This window comes from Cinclus cinclus, chromosome Z (assembly GCF_963662255.1).
Source record: "Cinclus cinclus chromosome Z, bCinCin1.1, whole genome shotgun sequence".
In the NCBI taxonomy this organism is placed as follows: domain Eukaryota; kingdom Metazoa; phylum Chordata; class Aves; order Passeriformes; family Cinclidae; genus Cinclus; species Cinclus cinclus.
In genome coordinates, this window is record NC_085084.1 from 67,108,847 (window position 1) to 67,130,324 (window position 21,478).

The window sequence follows — 21,478 nt, forward strand, 5'->3', positions numbered from 1 at the left end:
TAAACACTGATGAAACTACTCTTAAATTCTATAACATTTAAATGCAACAAATCTCAAAAAATGGCATTTTCCTCAAAGTTAAGCTTACAATTCTTATACACAGACTGGAAAATTTAACTCTATAGATAAATCTTAACAGAAATATTTTACAGCAAGCTAACATTTTATAATAAATTTATTTGATAAGTTCCAAGGTATATGTGGCACAATTCTCCTCTTGTCCCATTTTACTTGCTGAGCTAATCTGTTTTGTTTTTTTGTCAGCCACTGTTTATCAAACACTCTGCTTTTTCAATAAATCTCAAACAAGATAAAAATATGTATAGTACTGTTGACATCAGACCCCTGAAACAGCTGCAGACTTGCTATTGTTTGGTTTCAATGCTCACTAAAATGAATTTCCTTTCTGTTGAATCTGAGGGATATGATGAGTGACAGGCCATCTTTTTTTTTCTTAATCACACAGATCTTTGTGTTCCTCTACATACCCTGATAAACAGTGCATATGTGTGTGAAAGGAAGGGAAACAGGAATTCCTTTCGGAAGGGTGACAGCCTTCATAAGACTGAGTCCAAGGCAGATGTTCCCATCTAAAATCAACTAAAAAGTCTAAAAATGAGAACCTCTTTCAGGACAGACTTAATCTATTTTGGCTCCTTTTCCATGCATTGATCTTGTTTAAGGAAACAAACAAACAATGAGCAAACAAACAAAACTCTGTAAAGAAATAATTTTATGCCAAGTGTATAGCACATGGATGTGCTGCACCATGGAAAACAGGACTTGGACACACAATTCCAAGAAAATGTTATCCTAGCAACCATGTTACTATTCTTTGGTTCAAGATGTAAATGTTTCCATCTTTGAGAGCCCCTCAGAGACAAACTGTTGAGTTTAATTAAGCCTATGTTGGCATTGCAATCAAAGAGGTGGAAGTGAGATGGAGAGCCTTCCTCCCAGTAAAGCAAAAAAAAACGTGTTTGATGGTACAGCTGCACTTGAGTATGGAGTCTTTTCTCTTTCAGATATCCCACAAACTCCACTCATGCCCTTGGCCTCCTAACCAACGTGTTATTCTTGGCACAAACTTCCTCCCATAATTCTCTTCAGCACCCTGCTCTCAAGGTTTCCCTCTTCCTTTTGTTTCTCTTGACTGTCACACAAAGCACTACTGGTCCCTTTATTTAAGACCTGCAGTGACAATAATTTAGAATAACTTACAATGCCCCAAAATGAAGAGGGAGTAGATATTCCTTGCCAGATGAGAGCCTCCTCATGAACTACTTCAAGTCTAGAGAAGCACCACTGAATTTAATAAAGCTGCTCTGGGACTCCAACAGTTTAGCTGACTACTGAGTTTCATATGAAACATTTCTGAGAAAGGTTGGATTTGAGTAGTGCTGGACCAGATTATCCAGCAATTAGAGAAAGTTAACTTTATGATACTAGGGTTGAAAATTATATAATGGAACAGAAATATGACTTATTGAAGTTCCAACTGTTATGGAAATATGATGGGTATGTGGGAAGCAAGGTCTTGCAACACACTAAGGTCACTAAATATGACATTTGGTATATTGAAGCAGAAAGAAAGGCTGCAGTCTGAGAAGAGTTTACTGTTTCCTTTTAAAACAGGAATTGTTATCCTAAAACTCTGGGATTCTAAAAGGCTGAAAATGCAACCGAACTAACTGAAATTCCGAGTTTTGGGTTTTTTTCCTTCAAACTCTAAACCACACCAATTAAAAACAAAAAGCAGTAAAAAATACTGTTAAATCTATGACTGTTAGAAAAGGGAAAGGTCTGAAGAGTGTGGGACAAATTAAATCCACTTCCTCCATGGTGTCAAATTGCTGAAAAAGAAAGGCATTTTATCATTTTCCTTGTTTTGAGCTATACCTGCTTTTCCTCCCAGTAGATAATTTCTTTCAAGGTTATCCTATGATCTTAGTATTCTTCCCTGAAAGTGACTACCAGCACAACTTTTCCAAATGGCCAAATCACTGTCTTACCCTTAATAACACCATCTTCTGTAGTCTTAAAACCAGTCCTCTGTGAGATGTGTTTCTTCCATGTCTCTCTCACCAGGATCCCTTCCACTCACTGAAATAGCTAAAAGCACTAAGACAAACTTGGCAGGAGGCTGGATATTTTAAGAATTGAAGATGTGCTTTCCTCCCATGAGATTCTCCATGATGATTTACTCACTAGACAGCTCAGTGTTGGAAATCCTGGACTGATGAGTACCCTGAGCAAGCAAATTCAGGATTACATTTGTAATGCAGTTACTAAGAAGTCTGTAAGAGTAATATTTGCATCTCAATTCCATAGCTCACTATTGTGTGTTTTCTGGAAGGCAAGCTCACACCTGTTTCCCTCTCTTCCACAAGGAGACTGCTTAAGCAGATCCAATAGGACCATTGCAGGGCAGCACAGCTCAACACATAAGAAGTATTTTTTACACCCTTTCTCTGGCATGAAATTTGCTGGGGATGCATCTGAAAGAATGAGCAATTTGAACAATTTGTCATTTGAACTTTAACAGTAATTTTTAGCAAAATATGTCACCCGATTAACACAGTTGTTTGGTGTCCCAACAGTTCCTCTTCACTGGTAATATGACTAATTTAGTTTAGTTATTGAATAATGTTTGAATGTTTTTTACTCTGTCCATCTCTAATTCTCATTTTTCCCCTTTCCCACCACAGAAGGCTCTTCTGAGTATTCTATTTTCATTCACCTTTTATTCCAGGATGTTGTCTTCATCATATATCCTTCTACTTCCTGTTTTAATCCATGGAACGAAGTAATTTAAAACAGAATGTATTCAATACCAGGGTTACGTTACACAAATTATTTATAGATTAATTATTCTCCTGCCTGTTTTTCTATTTGTATCTTGTATTACTGGCCTAGAACATTTTATTAAGGAGTTGGTTCCCAGATAATAAAATAGTTAATGATTAAATAAAAAATTGCTTATCTCCACGTTTGAAAAAGTCAAGTTACAAAACTTTTATAAAGATCAAATTTGGAAAGTTTTCTTCTTAGAAGACTGTTTATAGGAGGGGTTTATATACTCACCCTTCAGAATCACTTTGGATGGTAGCCAAATAAAAATTTGATATCTGGACCTGTATTCTTTATCTTCACTTCCATTTTTCCAGTGCAGAACATAAAGTAGCAAGTACAGTTTCAGATTACAAATTAACTTCCTGTGTTACTATATTTATATATATGAGCAACAAAAATATATTTATAAGTATATAAAATGTAAAAAAACCAAAGAGGCAATTATTGTAAAAGAGGCAAAATTGTAAAATTCACAGTTGCATGAATATAACTTAGAGCATGCAGAGATATAAAGAAATTACAGTTGTTGTAATACAGCCCAAAGAATGGCCTGTTTGTGACCCTTCTTACTAGTGGAAACAGATCTTCAAGGTCTGTCTAATATACACCAGTATACCATTAGTCTGTGTAGGTTTTGCTCAACTTCTCAGTGACTGAATGAACTTCTTGAAAAGATTTTTTGGTAACAGAGACCACCCACTCTTCCTTGGCAGTGGGTCAAGTGCTGCATTGCTATTAATGAATCATTTCAGTGGCTGCTCTCAAATCTAAGTATCAAATTGAGTCATATGCTCTGAATTACTATATGCTGTCTCTTTGTTTAGCCTTCTGTTTAGTATATGATTAACCATTTATACGCTGGCCATGAAACAAAAGTCTTACTTGCCTGCATTGTAGAGACCTGCAGATTATCCAGACTTTTTATAGCTAGCAGAGACAAGTTTGTACTTGTAATATATTATCTCTAACTTAGGATGAAGTCACTAAAGTGCTAGAATTGCCTGATTTCTTCATTAATTATCAATAACCATTAGTAAAACAACTAAGACATAGATTACTAAAAATAGTTAAATTAATCCCATGGTAGGCAAACTTCCTTCTTCATAAGCATAAATCTTGAAATTTTCACCCATTTCTTAAGTTAACTATCTTCTGAGACCAGTGCAGTCATGCTATAGTTGTGGACCCTGGATCCTCAGGAGAAACACGAGGGAAGGGTAATTGGTCTTTGTCTGCCTGTTTGCAGTCTATAAACTGGGATGTTTATTAGAAATCAGAGGTAAAGAGAGAATGTATACATTTGGAACCCAATCTTCTTGAATCCATAGGATCAATCCCCACATGGTCAAGGGAGAATGACTGGGAAAGATATTTGCTCAGGAGGTTGTAAGTGAGAAAGATGATTTTTGTGAGATGGGTTTTTACTGCAAAACCAGCATTATGTGTGAGCAGGTTTTCACATTGTGATTGTAGGGGAAAGTGTCTGAGTCACAGAAATGTGGAGGTTGCTGCCACATGCAATTTATTTGCTGCCTATTCCCTGTGGAGGAAATCCTCCACATTTATTAAATGGGTGGGTGTGTGGATGGATGGGAGGAGACAATTTATTTTGACACATAAGCATCCACATGAAGAGGTTTGCCAACTTCCTGTAGAGGCCAAAGTGACCAGGAAACAGGCTGCAAGGGTGACGTAGGGGAAACTTGGAGGGGTTGCACAAGCAGAACACTCGGCGAGGAACAGCAAAATACCCAAGTTAGCAGGCAGGTTGTGTCCCAGGGCAGATTTTTTGTCTCCTTCAGCAAATTCTCAGTGATAATGATACATGATTTACTTCTCCATCTCCTAAAGACAACCAAAGCATTTTTGCTGGTTTACTGCTGGTTATCCAGCTTTAAGATATATAGCATGTTTCCTCTCTCTCATCCGGAGCCTGGAAGTCAGATGCTGCAGATGAAACATTCTTTAACATCATTGAGTACAATCTGTTAGGGACTTTTTTTTGGTCAAAGTGCATAAAATTGAGCGAAGGCAGTAAGCAGACCACACCAACGTTGTGTAAACAGCCAACATCCTAATAGGGCAGATTGTGGCAGGGGTGTCTGGCCACCGTACCAGGACAAGGTGACTCGTCAATGTTCTTGGCAAAGGCTTTGAGTTTTGTAGAGATGAAAGGAAAAATCAGCAGTACACTGCATGCCCCAGCCTGGAGAGAACATGGCGCCTCCTCCCTCTCACTGTGCTTTTTGGCATGGAGTAGGGCCTGCAGCAAGAGAGGGAACAAAGTTTCCTGAATGTTGTATATGCATAAAGATTGTCATTTATTAAGTAACACTGGAACTAATCTGTTTCAGAAACTTTTGCTTTGCAGTCTTTTAAACATTTGTAGTCTTTTGGCTGAGCAGAACTCCCTTTACTGTGCTGCTTTAGCTTTTAAAAAATGTAAGATCTTCCAGTTAGCCACAGCATCTGGAATCCAGCACAAAATTGTATTTTGGATGTTCACACATATGTTACCTGCTTCAGAAGGTAGCATTCAAGATATAGCAGATAAAATTATCACGATCTAAGTAGTAGTTTGCCTCCAGGCCCTCATAGCAATGCTGAAATCTATTTTTTTAAACTTCTTTTCTATGAGGGGGTAGGGAATTCTGTTACTTTCACACTGTTAAAAACAAGTTTGGAACATAAGAGATGGAAACATTCCTGTGTGCCTTCAGGAATCCTCATAAAAGTTGGGTGCAGTTGGGGAATAATATATGTCTAAATTTACAAGTGATTCAGTTCTTAGTCCAAGAATTTAGAATTATTGTCCTCATTATTCTTTCCTCTTAAGCTGGAATATGTCCAGTAATGGCTCCACTGAGTAGTTCCCTTTCTTTTTTTTCTGTTGGACACCACCTCATGATATTAAGTGATCTGGATATGTTGGTAAAAAAAATATTGTGTTTGGGGTTTTTTATTTGTTTTTTTTTGTTTATTTGTTTTTTTTAAATTAAGAGGTATTTCATTTTCTGGGAAAACAAACAAACAAACAAACAAAAAACATTCCCAAATATTTCATTTTGTATTGTCTTGAAACAATGTATTTGACAATCTCATAGGAGATTCTTCAATTTCTTTTGCTGCCTTTAACAAGGATCCCTATCCTTCAGCCTAGTGCATTACACTGCAATAAATTAGTGAAATTTGGTAGAGCAGTGTACAAAATCACATTACTTGTGCAAGTGAAATCACATTTCAAAAGAGTTATGGCTTATTTAAACTTGTCCTGTGCAAAGGTACTGTGTGAAGATGATGACACTGACAATGCAATTTTGGACTGCTATTCAAAAAATGAGAGTATGTAGTTCCACCAGATTTTTTGTAATCATAAAGCTGTAGCATGGAGCATTGTAATTTCCTACTCACCATTGTCTGCAACAGAAGAAAGCACTGAAAAATGGTGACAGGGTGACAGATACTGAAAAATATAGTACACATTTCTGTGGTATGCAATTAAAACTCTGTTACTGAAAAGTCACTCAAAAGATACAGAATATTTTAGCCAAGCATCATAAGGGCTCTTGTTTTGTTGTTTTCAAAATACAGCTAATGGTAAAAATTAATAAGTGGAATGGTGGATCATTTAAAATATTTGGTTCCTTTTTTTCATGTACTTAGAATTTTCTTAACAACACAGAAATTAAACTCCTGGGTACCAACTTGCCAGGTTGTCTGTGCTGGAATTTACTGAAGGAAAATGTCACAGGCTTGATAAACTGGGAGCAAGCCTATCCAAGGGATAAGGAATACTATTAGATTTAATGCAAAGAACTAGAACCAGCAAATCCTCATTACCATAAATATGAACCAACTGACAGTACAAAAACACATTAAGTGTTCTGCTTTTGCTTAAGCAATGCATTTAGTTAAGGAAATCTAATAAGAAAAACTACCTAACTATGTCAGGAAAATTTCAGCTATCTTTTTTGAAGCGGTGATATTTGCAATATGTCACTGATGAAAATGCACAAATAAATGATCTCAGAATTCCTTATGGGTGTATGTAAGGTTTATTTACCAGCAAAGAGTGGACAGACATAACAAGAGAGTGCACCCAGTGTGTTTACCTGGAACCTATATCAATTGGTCTTTATTTTAGCAGGTGGTGTCCACTATTTGCACTAATTAATTTCACACCTCCTGTAAAGAAATTTTCATGTTAGGTAACCATTTTTTAATAATCATTTCCTTTCTATTTTTTTTGGGGAGAGAGGAGGAAACAGGCAAGAAATGCTTAACCTTCTACAGGAAGAAGGCTAAAGAAAAAAAAAAGCCAACACTGGAATAATATTTAATTTCAGGAATACTTCAAAATAAATGCTCTACAAACAGTCACACACCAGAGTGTAGGATCTGAAATTAGGCAAATATAGGCTGCATATGCAGTATTGTTCCTCTCTTGGTTTATGTACTCAGGCTGGGACAACTGAAATTTTAGATGCACAGTACAGATTTAGATAGTTCTGTGCCAAACAGTGTAATACACCATTGCCACTGCAAAAAAAGCTAAAGGATACTAAACTGTATGTAACTGCAATGGTGCAAAGGTCTTACTCTTCACTCGAAAAAGTGTGACTTGAATGTCGTTTGCCCTTCTGCCCTGTCAGAGTCAACAGGACTGCGAAGTCACTGAACTTTGAACAAATCATGTGTGGTCCTGTATGTATTGTAGAAAGTTTAGGTAAACAGGTCACACTTTTTAACAATGTAGTCTTTACAGCTTTGCATGTTATTGTAGACCAAAAAAACATAATTACTGGAGTGAAATAAATGGTGTTATGGATTTAAAAATCAGTCTTCTGAAACTTAACAAAATCTGGGAAAGTTACTTTCTACAGTGTGAGTAGTCTGTTGCATTTCAATGAAATGTGCAAATAACTGCATCTATCTACACAAAAGACAAAGGCTATGACTATAAAGATATATTAAAAAAATAAACAGTGCATTCAGTGGAAGTGGAGTATCATTTGAACTAGGCAAGAGTGAAAAACAAACATTAGAGACCACAGATTTCTGTGGAACAGTTGACAGACTTGTTTTTCTTCCCTTGTGAGATATTGTCAAGATGCTGCATTCTGTCTGTTTGCCTGCACTCCCCACTTCTCAATGCTCCCTTGAGGCTTTGTGGTTTTTTTCTGTTGCTTTAACCTGCCAGCTAAAGGAAAATGTAAAACAACAGATGACACCAGTGAAACGTCCCCTTGCCCCAGCTCCACCATGTCAGCAAAAGAAGTAGGTGTTGGTGGAGGGGCTTTTGTACTGCATCAGTGGGAGTTGCATGATTAATTCTAGCTCCTAGCTCTGACAGTCTCCCTCCACTCAAAAAAACCCCATGCATGCATGCATATATATTTTTATATGTATTTATATTTATATAATCCCACTGCTTCTATATATGGATTTGCTGTCCAGAAACCTGGATTTACACTTTTATTTAAACAAAATTTCTACTGACTTCACTGGTAGCATCATTCAAATAAGGAGTTCCGGATCAAGCCCACATTTTGAACCATGTATCAGATGTTTTGTAATTGTGTGTCCAGAAGAGTGTGTTCAATTCATACCACTGGGAATTTGAAAAGCATAGCGACCCCTTGAAGAACCCTCGACTCTTGTAAGTGGCATGAAATGCAATACAGTTACAAAGACCAGCAGAGCAGCTACTTCTGAGAAAGAACACAGCTGTGACAATAAGGCACCTAAATTTAAAAAAAACACAACAATAAGTGAAAGTAAACTAAATACTGCTCAGGTCAGGACTGAAACAAAGACATCAGTGTGAGATTTTTGTTTTGTTTTGTAGTGCTTCACTACTATCACGACTGAAGATTAAAAAGAACTTTTTACCTATAAATTCATGGTTATTGGTACAATAAGGTTACATGTGTGGAAGAACCACTGACACACAAATATTACATAGGAATGCAGTCTTTAAGTAATAAGTCTTTGTTTCAGTTCCTGACAAATGAGACTCACTGTTGTCCTATTAGGTACTACATTAAACATTAAGACTCCCTCTATTGTCACTGGAGAGACAGAGACAGGCTTGTGGTGGGAATCACAGATATCTGATAATTTACACCTCTTTGGGTATGATGTAACAACTTCGCAACTCCTTGGGTTTCTCTGAGTTTTTTGTTTGGCAGTTTTTGGGGTTTTGGTTTATCTTTAGAAAGGGCCTTGGTTCTTTTAATAACAAGATGTTCTCAAAATAGTTACCTGTGAAAAAAACATTCAGAAAAGGCCAACATTCTCTCTGCATTTCAGAGCAGGTAACTTGAGGTGCTATGAGATTACAGAGTGGCTAAGAGTCATGCAATAAGATAATGGCAGAGAGGGAGGAAGAAGAACAAAACTTACCAATTTATATTTGCTCAGTAATTTTCAGACATGTCAGTTTTACAAAATACTTCAAATTTATTGTGAAACCTTCCTCTGAAAGTCAAGGCTTTGGTCTGAATTGCAGTTTCACTCCATCCAGAGTCAGATTTTTCTCTGTACACATGCTGACTGCTGAACAGAATCCCATGCCAATGACATCACCCTGACATTTTCTTCCACTCTTTCTGTATTGTCTAATAGTGAAAATGTCACAAATTTCCTTGGAAAGTACTATTTTCAACAATCTCATGTATCTTTCTGAACAGACAATCCTGTGCTACTTCTTCTAATGCAAGGCCTTCACCTCCCTCTGATGGGTCCATTACTTTCTTCCTGTTTGAGGGTAGCAAGACGTCTCCAGCACAGAGCCTAAAAAGAAGCAATGTGTAGCATAATACAGATGTAGAAAAACAGCAGAAGAGTGAAGTTTGTATGACATATCAGCATAACAATGTGGTAAGATAAGAAAGAAAAAAGAAATAAATTGAAATAAACAACAAGTAACTGTTTTGCTCTTAACTAAAGCCAGCTATGATTATGATGTACTCTAAACTTTTAGAAGTTTTAAAAACATTTTGGAGTATTTGGAGTTGCTAATTGCCTTCTGCTTCTTCTAGTTTTAGTGTAATCCTGACACTAAATTTGATTTTCTGAAAGTTTTCATTCAGGTACTGATATTTGACAATAATGTGCTGCATTGCCTTTATAATTTGATTCAGATTGTCATTAAAAACCCCAGTGATGCAGTGAATTCATAGCTATGATGGTCAAGGAAAAAAACTCCAGGAAGTTTTCTGCCTATAGATTGTAAAGTATGACAGAAAACCCACCAGTGGCTGATGTCAGATGTTATGATATTGACAAGGCACGAGAAAAAAAGCATGACCTCAGCAAGTATGAAATTCTGTTGAAGTAAAGTGAATGTGTGGTCCAGAAACATTCCTGCTTTGGAATGTGGTCAACTGCTTTGAAATGTGCAATATCAACATGTGCTCTTTTATACTACTGGTATCTCCACAATCCAGCCTCTGCCAGAGTGTTTGAACAGAGGATATTGCAACCTCTGTGGTGCAGAATCATTTGTAGAGGTGTTCTGAGAATTCCTAGGTATCTGGGGTTTTTTCCCTGAATTTGTTTGCAATTTGATCATATCAAAATCTCATTATATCAGAAATCTAATGAGATATGTTTTATATGTGCAACACCAAACAACCCAGTGATGAAACAAAAAGTGGGAGGGAAAATTTGTTCTCCTCTGATTTCTTCTTGTATATTGCAGCAGTAGTATTTCTGTTGCTATGATTGTAATGAAAGCACAATGTTATATCCTTAAGTATTTTTAAGACTTTTTGTCTTTCTAGATTTGTTACTCTATGCCACGTGGCTGGAAAAGTTCAAGTTTGGGGGCTGACTGTTTCAGGCTCTGAGCAACCAGATCTAGTTGAAGATGTCCCTGCTAATTTCAGGGGGGTTGAACTAGATGACATTTAGAATTCCCTTAAAAACCAAATCATTCTATGATTCTGTGTTTTTATGATTCTCTTCTGCTCTGGGTGACTCTTTTGTACTGCTACATAAAAATTAGGGTTTTCCCTGTATTCCCAGGTGGTGTAATGTCAACCTTTTCCTTTGTTAAAAAATGTGTTTTGATAGAGACCTTGAGTACCAGAACAAGCTAACAGTTAGGCTGCAGGTGTTCTTTAGTGACTAAAGATTAGTAGAAAATCCAAATGCTGGTTGGCCTGTATACTTCCTGTCTGAAGAGAAAATGGGAAATCATCCAACACATCACATTTTCCTTAGAGGAAACTAGTCATAGGAACAGGAAGACTGTGTTAATAAAAAATGGTACAGCTAAGCATTTCATTATTGTTTTTATCCTTTAAATATTGTGCAAAGGCTGAAATGTGTATGTGTGTGTGTGTGGTGTGTGTGTTTGATTTATGCACATATTTTAAATGGTAGGTGCCATTTGTGAAAAAAAACAAACAAGAAGTCTTCAAAAAACCCAGTCTAAATTTATTCTATTTTATGGCACTGCCCACTACAAAACCAAGAGAGATTGCTGTAAAACTCAGGACATATTTATATCTAGTCAGACTCAAATTACAGTTGCTAGGACACATCGTTTTGCATCTCTCTCTTTGCATCTCATCTACAGGCTGGTGTATGAAAATCACATTAACCCCGCAGATGTAAATGGGCTATGTAACTCCTCATCTTCCGGCTGACTGGTCCTCTGAAAAGGTCAGCTGCTCCAAGAGCACTCTTATCTCACAGCCTGATCTGCTTAAGTTGCGTCAGTGTTCATTCTTTGTTAGAACAGCTTAGGAAGAGAGTTCAAGATGCTTAGCTACTATACATAAAAATGGACTGAGTTTGTTTACAAACATTTTTACTTTGGCCTGTCAGCTGAGTTTTGAAAAGCTGCCTCCTGGTTTTGTCTGTGATTTTTGAACTGAAAAGGACAGGACAAAAGCACAAAGCCTCAAGCTGTTCCAGGGATGGTTCAGGCTGTATATCAGGAAGAATTTCTTCATGCTAAGGGTTGTTAAACTTTGGAATGGATTGCTCATGGAAGTGGTGGAGTCACCATCCCTGGAAGTGCTCAAGAAATAATTGGGTGTGGCATTTTGTGCTGTGGTCTAATTTAGAAGGTGGCGATCAGTCAAAGGTTGGACAAATAATCTCACAGAATTTCTCCAGCCTAAAGGGTTTTACAATTTTCATCAAGAAACACCTGAAACTGCACTTTCTTTTGTTCTTGCCTTGAATAATATACACTGATTTTCAGCCAACTTTTAGGAGAACTTCACAGAATCATTTAGGTTGAAAAAGACCTGTTAAGATCATCTAAGTCTAACCTATGATAGAACATCTCCATGTCAAATAGATCACGTCACTAAATGACAGCTCCAGTCTTTACTTATAAACACCTTCAGGCATAGTGACTTTATCACTTTCATGGGCAGACCATTCCAATATTAAACACTCTTTTTGTGAATAATTTCTTCCTTGTGTCCAATCTAAATATTCACTTGGCACAGATTAAGGCCATGTCCTCTTTTTCTAGTGCTTATTGCCTGGGAGAAGAGAATGACCCCCACCTGGGCACAATCTCCTTTCAGGTAGTTGTAGAAACTAGTAAGTACCCCACTGACCCTCCTTTTCTCCAGGACAAACACCCCCAGCTCCCTCAGCTGCTCCTCACAGCACTGGTGCTCCAGAGCCTGCCCCAGCTCCATTGCCCTTCTCTGGACTCACTCCAGCCCCTCAGTGTCTTTCTTGCACTGAGGGCCCAGAACTGGACACAGCACTCGAGCTGTGGCCTCAGCAGTGCCCAGCACAGGGGGACAATCCCTGCCCTGCTCCTGCTGCCCACACTATTGCTGATCCAGCCCAGGATGCCATTGGCCTTCTTGGCCACCTGGGCACAGCCTGGCTCCTCTTCAGCTGCTGTCACCAGCACCCCCAGGTCCTTTTCTGCTGGGCAGCTTTCTGCATTTCTTTTCTGCAGAGCATACAACTACCCTCCCAAGTTCTGTATCCCTGTACCTGAGCTTCCTGCCTAAAGTCTGAAAAGGTCTTCATGACAGTAATTTTGTTGTGAGTGTTGTACATGCCTTGTGTTAAGACACATGAGTGTGAAAGAGAGGATAAGTGTTAGGTCATGAAGTAAATATATGGAAGCCAGCATCCCAGGATGTTTTGTCCAGGGTAACAAAGACACAGTTTTCAAATGAGCAACTTGAGACAAATTACTTAAAAAACACTGTAGCAGTGTGTCTCTGATCACTGGACAGCAAAAAAAAAAAAAAAACAAAAAACAAAACAAACAAAAAAAAAAACACTAAAAGCATAACACCCAAAAAACCCCTTTCTGTCCTAAGATTATGGTTTTCCTTTCATTTCATTTCATCCCTACAGAACATGGAAGAAACATGGTTAGAAATGATAGTGCTTCTTTTATAGATGGTAACCACCTGTTACAGGAAGGGAAAGGAAACATTTTAGATATCTCTAATAGAAGAAGGTGCAGATCTTAAATTCTATGGCATTTTTCATTCTTCATACTGGCTATTGGGGAATATGATCGGGGTGGATATAATTGCTGTGCTGGTTAGTGTGGATTGTGGAATGTGGGTGGGGAAATAAGTACTTAGCTAATTATCATGTCATCACATCATACAATCCTCATCACGAGTATTGCACCCTTTCTGTTAGAGCCTAAGTGGTGCTGTAGTGTCCCTTGGTCTTTCTGAACCCCTCTTCACTCACCCTCATTCCTATCTGAAGGCCTTCTGTAGTTTCTCTTTTTTCCATCTTGTACTGGAAAGAAATACTTGAGCCATTCAGCAACTTGTTGTACTTGTTAACCTTCCTGAAAGTACATGTAGGACATGATATTTGACCTAGCAGTGATCCTTGCAGTAGGTGTCAGCTGTCCATGGCAACAATGTAAAATGTGAGCATATTTAAAAATGTGTTCCACTGCTGCAATCAGTCTGTTTCCACTACTTATCTAAATGGGTATAAAATTTCTGTGACATGCATAACCTGTATAATCCACTAAGATGAACATTTTCATTTATAGTCTCTGAATAATTGGTGCATAATGTCCTAAGACCACGAATATCTTTTATCTCCCTACAACCGTGCTACAAGAAATGCAACACTGTTCCCTCGCTAACCAGAGACAGGGAAAAGGTATGTGTGAAATATTTCATTTCTGTACAGATTATTACCAGGTGTCCTTCAACTGCCACAGGAGGAAGGAAGAAGAGTCCCTTTATTTTATAGTGTTGTTATTTTAAAATCAAAAAAGATAAATGTGCCTATTTAAAACAGTTTATAAAATTACCCTGCCTGATACAATTACTACAGTGTTATCTGGCCAGAAACTTATTCCCTTCTTTTCTTGAAAACACAGCACTAGAGCTATTAGGTGCAAAAAGTTGCACATCTGACTGCAAACAACAGTGCTGTAGTAGGATGTATTTCCCTTCCTTACTTCCTGATAACAAAGGGCTAAAGATGCCAGCACCATGCATCACCTCTGCCAACAAATAGCATGCTGAGCTCATAGCTCTTACTTATATTCTTTTAGCTCAAATAATGTTGGTCAGTTCAGTTTTTATCCACACTCTATGAGTCTTTTTTTGCAGTCCTTAACAAGGTGTCTCACCTGCACTTTCACTTGTGGTGATTTATCTTGCACTCTTTCAGAGCTACTTGGCTAGGACTGGGAAGTCACCACTACGCAGCTGCATAATTTCACAGCAGTTGGGTAGCCTGCCATGGCTGGGACATGATTCCTGCCAGACAGCACTGATGGCTTGAGATCCATAATCATGGCAAAGCCATGGAATAATTTTGGCTTGTTTTTCTAAGAGGGAATGGACAGATTGCCAATTAATATACTTAGATTTGTTGAAATCCATAGAGAGTTTTATGAAATATGTTATTAGGCCTGTGATTCTACCTGAAGTGTCAAGAGACAAAAACAGAGACTTATCAAAAACGATAAGCCCAGAGGAATCAGTTCTTGCTTAAGATGCTGAATGGTATTTTATATCTTGAACTAAATAAATCTATAGCTTACTCAGAAGTTTTAAGACATATCTAGGTAACTGAGAGTTAATATTTAATATTGGAATATGCTGAAGCTGATACCAAAAGGATTTTTCTTTCTCTGCAAGAGGAATATATAGTATAGCTTTTTTAACTGGGGAGTAGAAGCTTTATAGTATGTATGCTTTTAAAATATTAGCTTCACCTGTGTACTGTTGCCACTAATTTACATTAAAATGACAGTTAATTATCAGAGTTTTAAATCCCATTCAATTGGTTCCCTTCCATGACAGAAAATGTGGTTTAAATGCTCTCCTCTCTGATTATCATTTGGCAATATATGTAAAAATAATTTTTGACAATTATATCTGTTAGGAAAAAATAAACTTTTATGAAAATAGTAATAGGATATAAATACGTGGTAAAGCATTAAAACTGTATTTTGAAATAATACAGTTTTATAATGAAATAAATTCCCTTGCTTTTTGATCTTCAAATATAGGAAGAGAAGAGCAATTGTAAATGAAAAGTCAAAAATAAAGATGCTTTTAAAGTTTTGGTAAAATTATTTTTCTGGTGGAATAAAGTAGGTGAACTGGAAGATGACACAAAATAATTTTCCTTGTGAGAATTCAAATCCAGGATTATCATTTGCTTGGTCAAGAACTAAATAAACATTTCTGTAAATTCAGGAACTGTAGAAATAGAGTAAATATGCTTCAAGAAATGTTCCCTGAGGCAGAAATTATTTTGAACATCTTAAGTTATGGACTCTACAATTTTGCTATCAGATCTTCAGGTGTTTAGAGCCTAACCCTGGCTATAAAATATGCATAAAAGAAAGGTAGCATCAATATTCTGAGAGTCCTAGGGCTGTCTGGGTGACCTAAATATTGTGGGTCAGTGATGACATTACTTAATAACTATTAATAAATCGTATACACTTATGTCTATGTAATGCCAGACACTCGTCCTATTAGTCACTTTACAGAGAAACTTCCATTGCAATTTGCTTTCCTAGAGCTTGGACAATGAATGAAGAAGGTTGTGAATCTCTCTTTTTTTTATATATCAGAGTGCCCTAGACACTGGGACACTGAAATTGCACATTTGCATACATAAGACTTTTTTTCAAAAGCAGCAACAGCCTTCTTGGGTTGTGCAGTGGCTCATTTCTTCCAAAAGCTTAAGCATCCCCAGGTATCCACTTTCCAAAAGTGGAAAAATGGTAAACAAAGCAAACAAAGCAATGAAGATTTGTGAGTCATTACAGCTGCCCAGTGCATAGATGACCTAAGTAACTTTCCTGCTTTGCAAGCTTTATGATACTGTCTGCAGTTTCTTTGCTGTGTTTCTGAAATCTACTACTAAACTTGGACAGGTGTCATTGAAGCATTGTATGGAGAACTGATAAAGGCCATGGAGAGGACATCAGATTTTTCCACCATCTCCTTGCCACTCAGCCACTGCTGCTTTTGAAATGGGACAGAGGCCTAAAAGGTGTTCAGGAAAGGCTATAACTGACAGCTTGTCTTCAGATCGATACTTGATATTTGCTTGTGTACCAGTTGAGACTTGCCCAGGACAGATTGTGGTATTCCCACTGAGCTATGAAAATGAGATACATACAGAGCAGTTACTTCCACATACCTGACTTGTGGAATTAAAACATCTTTTGGAATGTTGCTGAGTGTGCCTGGACACATCCTTATGTGAATGTCCTCTTAATTGAATCTCTTTAGGCAGAATCAAATGACTGAATGCTTAAGAAAGTTAATTCTTCAAGTTTGACATCCCTTAAAGTAATGCAAATATAATAATGACCAATTTTCAATGACCAATTTTCAATGATAATTTTGAAGTGCTTGAATGCTTGGTGTGATTTAAAATGTCGTTGTAATGAGAGAGAATCCCACTACAATAGTTATTAGAAATTATAAGAAGGTTCTTCTCTCATAGGCCTTACAGTATGGGTATGCACGTGGCACTTTCCATCTTGCTCCATGTGCCACAATTGTAAAAGTCAGGTGACAAGATCCATCAAAATATAAAATATGATTGCTCTTTTGAGTAATGTAGTTTACAGCATTAAAAGCAAAGCATATTTGGTTTCAATGAGTCAAAAATAATTGAGTTTGTTTTTCAAATGAATCATTGCCCTCATGATGATGAAATGCCTGAATATTGTATTCTCTTTACAGGTTTTATTATGTTGTTCCTCTTTCCTTGGCATTGAGGATAATGAGTTTTTTTCTATCAGGGTTAACACCACATCTTTTTATACAGAACAAAGATTTTTTAAAAAGTCATCAGTCCTTTGGTTCTCTTCTAGATGTGAAAGGGATACCTTTATTTATTTTATAATGTATACCCACTTATTTTGGACAAAGCATATCTTTGTGTACATGTTTTCTTCACAGTAGTCAACAACGGTCTGACTCCAGAAATAATTTTTGCAAGATTTACAGATTTTAATTTTACAGGTGCATGGTTGGACCTAAACAAATTATTGAAATTTTCAAAACTGTTTTCAGTACTATCAAATATTGGAGCAGGGTATCCCATTTTTTTCCAGATTTTACCTGCAACATTATGCCTATCTCAGGCATATATTTAATTTAAAAAAATATGCTTTATGATTAAAAGAAGGAAAAAAATGTCCTGTCTAGAGACATCTGTCTAATGCTATTAAGAAGTTTGATAACTGTTCCATGGCATAATGCTCTTTTGCAAAAAGAGAATGAAGAAGGAAACGCCTGGAAAGAAGCCCTCTCTTTTTTTGGAAAACACTGAGGCTTCCCTCTTTTCATTGCAATTTCATTACCCATATTCAAAAGCCTGTCAATGGATGAATCAGTTCCTGGCAGAAGTTACAATAGCCTGGAGGGAACATTTATTTGAATGAGCAAAATTGTTCTTCTAGACAAAGTTCTGATTGCTCACCTCCCTTCAGTCAGGAAGAGGTGTTCATTCAAAGCAGCCCTTCCTGTCCTAGAACATTCACTGTCTTCTTTGATTTATAGTGCTGTGCAGTGAAGTCTGCATCAGGTGATGTGTACATGAACAAAGCACAGAAATGGGTAGAATAGATCTCTCTTGCTGGGAACTCTAATCTGAGTGTGATAGTTTGCCAGAGACATGTCTGCATTGTATTGATGAGGTACTTTGCCTTTAGGTCTAATAAATTTTATTTGAAGGCATCCTGAATATGACCTATTTAAGAAGAAGCAATAACCAAAAACTGTTTTTTGAAAATTATTAACTTACACATACCCTTTTAAGGTTGTCTGAAAATAAACTGAGTCTGCAGGGCTGCTGCACTCTTTGAACCCAAGTGTATTACTGTCATGCAGGTAAACCCAGGGAAGGTCTTGCAAAGCTCTGAGCATCATTGAGCATAACACATTACTGAGATCCCTCAGTGTGGGAGGAACATAGTGAGGAACCCAAAGTTCTGGGGAACACCTGTGCCAGGAAGGGTTCAGATACAGACTGCTTCCTTGGGGTCCACACTCCAGGGTGATGATCTGGGCAACTATGTCACCCTGATGGGTTTTTTCAGTTTCTTTCTGTTTAAAATAGGGATATTAAGCTTTACTTCCCTTGTGGAATGCATTGACAGAGTGATGAAAATATGCTATTTATTATTGTGTCTGATTGCTGAGAACTGTGACTGTGCATCAGAAATGGAAACCTCCTGGCATTTGCAAGTCACGAAGACTCATTCCATTGCATAACCACAAAGCGGGTTGTGCTGGTTTTACCCTGGAGGGAGGGCACACTAGGAAGTTTTTCTCCAGGAGAACTTCCTCTGTGAATTGATGGGACCAGTTGGAGGCTGGTTTAGTTGTTGACAGCCTGAGAAACCAATTGGAAAAGTCGGTTCGCTCCGTGAATCACATTTTTTGAAGCAACTTAAAGTCCAGGAAAGCTCTCTTGCGTTTCTGGCCTCCTGCAAGTGTGGTACTGGCCTAGCCCGGGTCCCTTCTAGTATGGGGCCCGGGCCAGGCAGAGGGCCCCGTCCTTAACCAGAGGCCCCAATGGCCAGGGGGAGGAGAGGCCATTGCTGAGATCCTCGTCCTTTTCCCGGTGTGTCCGTGGCTCGGGGGGCCCTGCCCTGCCCTGCCCCGGCTCGGAGCAGCCCTGGGGTGGCCGAGCCCGCCCGGCCGCCCTCACGGGCTGGGGGGAGGCAGCCGGGCCCGGTTCGGGAGAGCCCCCAGGGCTTTGTGTGCTGGGCAGGGCAGAGGGAGAACCCCCGGGCTGCGGCTGGAGCTGGGGGCGGGCAGCGCCGGGGGAAAGCCATGGACACACGGCCTTGGCACCCATTTCTCCTCTGCGTGCGCTTTGCAGTTTCCATCCGGCCCCCCCAGCACGGCCTGGGCACCCTGAGATCCTGACACAGCTCCGGCATGGCCTGGCACAGCCCCTGCAACTTCTGGGTGAGATTTTAACTTTTCCAGTGCTCAGATAAGACTGACAGACTTTCCATCCTTCCTTGGGTGAGAGGGAGAAGAACAGAAAGGATGCACCAAAGCCAATGAAGTAAAATCGAAGTTTCTAGATGGAAGGAGAATGAGTAGATGCCGTGAAGGTTAGCTGAAATATCTTTTTGTAAGAGGTGGACTGTACTTCACGAAAAATTTCTTTACACTGTGAAAAAAAGACATGGCAGGGGTGGAGCAAGGTGTAAAGTGTTTGAAGAATCCTTTGCCCCGAGGAAAATAGGGAGATCTCTGTTCCTGGGAATGAAGCATGAACAGAGAGAAGTGACCTGAAGAGAACTTTTGCCTTTGAGTATCTCATCCTTAAAAGTAATACCCCATGACTTTTTAACATGGCCTGCAACTCAGTTCTGAGAATACTGTAAAGTGGGAGGAAATTCATGATAGCAGATCCCAGGTGGCTGTTAATCATGAAAAAGTGGAGTCAGGAGAGAACTGGTGATTTCCTCTCTTGGTAAAGTTAACTGAGAAAGACTATTTAAGCAAGGAATTGACTGAAGTGTATGTTGTTAAGCTGTAACAAAGGGGGAAAGAAGAACTGGTCTGAAAATCTGTTCTGAAATTATTATTATTTTTCTTTGTGTTGTTAATAAAGTTTTTTCTTTATTCTCTTTTTAAATTTTAGGCCTGCTTTACTTTTACTTCTAATTCTATTTCACAGCAAAAGGTAAATATATTACAATTGGCAAACCTTAAACTATTACACAGGTAAGTTCTAAATCCACAGAAAGGTATTCTGTAAACTGTATATTGTCTTTCAAAGGTTTTGCAATCATTCATATTTAAAAGAAAACTGTTAAAAGCTTTTTAAATTTTAAGGTGATAATTCCAAAATCATTTTGTTGGACCTTTCTAGGGAAGGCAAGTAGATCACAAAGCCATGAGTAAATAAAAATCACCTGCTAAAATTCTAAAGAATTTTAGACATCTATCTTGAAAATATTGAAGACTTAAAGAAGTGGAACTAGACCTTAAGCTAGGGTTATATTATATTTGGTCTTGTATTGTACACTGAGTATAAATATTTCCTATAGAGGTAGATTACTGCTCACTAGACTTCCATTCATAATTAATAGAAAAGTGTAAATAGGACTATTTTGATCCAGTTATTGTAGTCAATTGAACAACTTAGATTCAGTGAGTTTTGAGGATTTTTTTGCTTTAAAACTTTGTGTTGTTTTGTTTGTTTTGAATGCATAAAAATAGCATAAAAATAACATTTTTAACATTTTAACTAAATTTATTAGCCAGATTTTATCTGAATAAGTTTTACAGTTTGAATACCTCCTCAGCTTGGTAATTCATGAAACCTTTTTTCCATGACAGAAACCAAACTACATCTAAAAATTTCATCAAGCACTGCTTATAGATTATTGCTGTAAATCAGATTATTGACCTGAGGTCTGGGATTTGCAAGGGTCGTAACAGCAGGGTATTTACAACAGAACTGTGGTTTTGGAGAAGGTAGTGTCAGGAGGAAGAGGAAAAAGACCTATGTGAAAGATGGGGAGACGGATGTCTGCAGATGCATATATGATAGTATGGTAATGTGGTGTTTCAGCATTTGCCAGTAAAAGTTATCATTGTCCCTGCTTGTCACTGCAGTGTGTTCATAAAAACTCTCTTAGTTTCTATGCAGTAGCAACGTGGTTGCAAAATACAACCAAAAAAGTTGAGGAATACAATAAAATAATAGCTGTAAGAGCACTGCTACATGACAGCATCTGGCAAGTCTTCTTACCATGCTGAAGTAGAGACTTATCCTCATAATTTTCATTATGTCATATCTTAACCTCACTGCTGCCAGAAACTCTTGCATAGATAAGAATGAAGACAGCTTGACCCTTAAATCTGGTCTTTTGCAGGAAAGAAACAAGTGTTTGTCAGCACTGCAATATTAAGCATCCAATATGAAAGAAATAGCAACTAAGAGACTTTAATCTGCCATGTTTGATTATATTAATGCAGAAAACTGAGCAGACTCATCAGATTAAATGCTCAGTAGTTATGAAGGTGCTTTCTGCCAGTGGGATATCTGAGCATCCCAGGGCTGCCACAGGGACGCGTGCCACAGATCTTCCTTTGTTGGAGAGGAGAACGACCATAATAGGAACCGGCAGATCTGT